At 36.8% G+C, this 3,611-nt stretch overlaps 2 non-coding genes across 2 annotated transcripts; both read right to left on the minus strand.

The window, feature by feature from the left end:
- Positions 1-1,389: 1,389 nt before the first annotated feature.
- Positions 1,390-1,473, minus strand: LOC149164388 (small nucleolar RNA Z102/R77). Its single transcript, XR_016261044.1, has one exon. It is a non-coding gene; the product is annotated as a small nucleolar RNA Z102/R77 (small nucleolar RNA).
- Positions 1,474-1,587: 114 nt separating this feature from the next.
- Positions 1,588-1,671, minus strand: LOC149164389 (small nucleolar RNA Z101). Its single transcript, XR_016261036.1, has one exon. It is a non-coding gene; the product is annotated as a small nucleolar RNA Z101 (small nucleolar RNA).
- Between the last annotated feature and the right edge of the window lie 1,940 nt (positions 1,672-3,611).

Raw genomic sequence — 3,611 nt, forward strand, 5'->3', positions numbered from 1 at the left:
ACGGATATAACTGAATGAATATGCAACTGTTCATACTTCAAAGAAACTTTTAACTGCTTAAGCAGTAAGACTTGCTGGCAGGCAGACGCATTCTCATGGATATAACTGGATGTATATACAACTGTTTGTACTATAAAGAAAAACAGAAAAGATTTTTACCCTGGAAAAGAAATGGGCACCATACCTACCATACATGAAAATGCGCAGATGTTTGAAAACATCAATTGCTCCATAGGAATCGTCTATCGGGGGAGATTGCAGGAAATGTGTTTCGACCACATTTGCCCCTACAATAGCAACATCTCCATGAGTTCAAGTCACCCCAATAAATGCACCGTATGAATCATCTATAAGATGAAGAGATGAAATTACAAGGCATTGGTGAACAGTATATTGGAGAAGATTGCACGCCAATTATGATTAGTTATGAATACTGCAGACATCCCAATAAAGACACCCAATGAACCATCTACCCAAAATTAGATGACAAGACATAGATAATTGGCTATGAATATGCCATTGGACAATATCGCAAGACATTGTCATTTGTTAGTGTATGGTCAGGTGGTTATATGGCTCTATTTGCTCCCACAAAACCAATGCTTATGATTGAACTAGTTCTGCATATTTTGAATCTGCTGTATAGGCTTGAAATGCATGTGAGGCAATGTGACCTTGCTTCCGAAAACAGAAAAATGGGTTTCTTCATACAACTACATCTATATATCAATGTATGGCTGGACATTGTTGCTTTGGAAACTAGAAAAACATATTTCTTCACACAATTGCATCCATATACCATATCGTTGAGTATTTATTCTATGAGTTCCTTTCATAAGTTTGTAAAACTAAGCCTACGACTCTACGACAATATCTCCCGCAAGAGACATTCCACAAAAGCTTTAATGCAATTTAGTTTTACCTCGTTATGTGAAGAGTTTTAATCAATAAAGGCCAAAACAATTACTGGGTCTGAACATATGGAGGCCTAAACATAAACTAAAGAACCTCCTGAACCTTTAGCGAGAAGCTATATTTTCCTAAACGTTTAATAAATGGACTATGAAATCAAAACTAGCATGAATGAGTTACATGGAAATTGAAAAACAAAAAACAAGCAAAATCATCCTCTTAGCAAAGGAAAAAGATAAAAATCGATGGTTCCAACACGGAAATTCAGATTACTTGGGTGCTTTGAAGAAAGAGTTTACCCACAATCCACTGTCTTTGTAACACAGAGTAACCTCCCGTTTTTATAATTCATGCAAAAAACCACCCTTTAAATGCCTGAAAGAAATTACTCACGAGAGGCTGAAATCTCCCAAATATTTAAATGCACCCTTTAAAATGAAAACCCATAAATAATAAGCATAGAATGCTCGGCGTGTAGAGTGATTAGATAGACTAATAACTGAGAATGCCATCATTCCGACACTCAAACCAATAGGAAATCATTTTATCATCATTTCACCCCTCCAGCATCCATAGATACACATAAAACCCAACCACAGCAGGTGACACTTCCCAGAATAAAGCATAAAACAACACATTAAAAGTGAAAGTGATGACTGCAAATGAAAGAATGAATGATGGCATCAAGTCTCCAAGGTGTGGCATCACGGTATTCAGCCACAAACTACCCATTATAAAGTTTCTCATCACACGCAATTCATCATTCATCGCGACAAACCCTGTAGACTGAACCTAAACTTCACTTCGTTTCAACATCTACAGAAGATTAAATCGCAGATTAATAAGGAGAAAGCATTATCATATTCATAGGATAAACTAGATAACGGACAGGAAAAGAGTCATGATAAACCCACTCTAAATCAGAGATCATATTATATAACGTCTACAATTGGCATTCCCTGTCAACATTGATAAGGTCACCATTTACATAATCTACATTTAATTCCAATTCATTTCAACCGACACAGAAACGGAAAACAACAGCAGAGCCTATGGCGATATAGGGGATCATAATAGCCTCTGCGACACATTACTCATTGATGAATCACTGAAAAACTGACTTTGAGGGTGCGTTTTAAACGTATTTCTCAGATTTGGCTGGATCATGTTTAGGGTTTGCCCGAGCTAGGCTATACTCTAGGGTTTTGATGTGTTGGTTTAAGGGTTTTCGGGAAAATGATTTTTTGTTAGGGTTTGATGGGATTGGGTTTACGACTTGTGGGAGCTAGGATTTTAAAATAATGAAGAAATCCAACGATGCATACCTTCGGTTTCAATCAACTACACTATACTCTAGGGTTTGATGCGTCCGATTTAGGGTTTGCGGGAGCTAGTTTGTTTTCTATGGTTTTATGGGATTGGGTGTTGGACTTTTGGAGGTTTGGAAGTAACTTGGGTTACATTTATTTTAAGTCCAGATTTATCGTAGAGAGGGATCTAATACGATATACAAAAGCGGAGAACATGAAAAGATATATGTATCATTGCAAAAACAAACAAAGTGGGTATGCAAACATTATGGTAACAATCATGAAAAAAGGATGGGTCAACCATTATGGTGAAGTCATGAACGAAGGATGGGTAGTGAAACTACGCAAACATTATGGTGAAGTCATGAATGAAGGATGGGTAGTGCAACTATGCAAATATTATGGTGGTGACAAGATGGGCATGTAAAGCTGTGAACGAAGAGTGTACATGGAAACAGAGGCACGCAGTAAAAAAAATGGACACATGGGCAGTCACGGGTACATAGTGAAAAAGTATGAATGGAGTGGTAAAACAGTCAAAACAGATTCCTACAGACATTGTGTAATGCATTCAAATAGACCATTGCCTCCATTGACCATTCTAACGCAAACTGATCTCTGTGTTAGGCCTTTCTTCCACCATCACAGCTAGATTTAAGCTAAGAATGAAGTAGAGAATGCGCTGCAGTCATACGCACACATATAGCACCCTTGTAGAAGGAGAAATAAGTAAGAAATATGTAAAAATTGAAGAAAGGGTTGTGTAAGAACATAGAAGCTTGAACAATGAGGAAGCTGCAAAAGAAATAGGAGAGGAGATCAGAGGAGTTTGTAGAGAAATAAGGGAGGAATGTGTCAGTTTCAATGAGAGAATTAAAAGTGGAGATCTCCTATTCGCCAAATCAATCAAGCCTACTAACAACTCCAGGAATTCTGCAAAGAAACAAGGTAAGAAATCATTTCCAAATTTCTCTCAGCAGTTGAATGGATTTCAGAAGTAGATAAGCTCGAGTTGGTGTTTGAGATATGTCATTTTGTAAGGAGTTAAATTAAATTGCGATTATTAAATCGAAATCTTGCTACCATTAAAATAACTATGCCACCTATGTAATGCAGTGATCCTCGAAGCTGTTGAAGAAGAATTCTAATCAAAATGGAACTGTTCAAAACAGGAATACAAGTCATTAACTCAGAGCTAATTACAATTTTGCTTCCGGATCAGGTAATCGAACTTGAGTTACGAATTCCTCATGTATGGTTATGTATATATATGAAAAAACTGAGTCTTATTTTGTATACATAGTGAAAATTTTCCTACACGTAGTGAGCAAAATTTTCATATATATATACAGTGAAAGTTTCACGTGAGATTTTGTATACCCAGTGAAA

This window comes from Pinus tabuliformis, chromosome 5_1 (genome assembly GCF_031772625.1).
Source record: "Pinus tabuliformis cultivar Carrire ecotype Pingquan chromosome 5_1, CPIR1, whole genome shotgun sequence".
NCBI lineage: Eukaryota > Viridiplantae > Streptophyta > Pinopsida > Pinales > Pinaceae > Pinus > Pinus tabuliformis.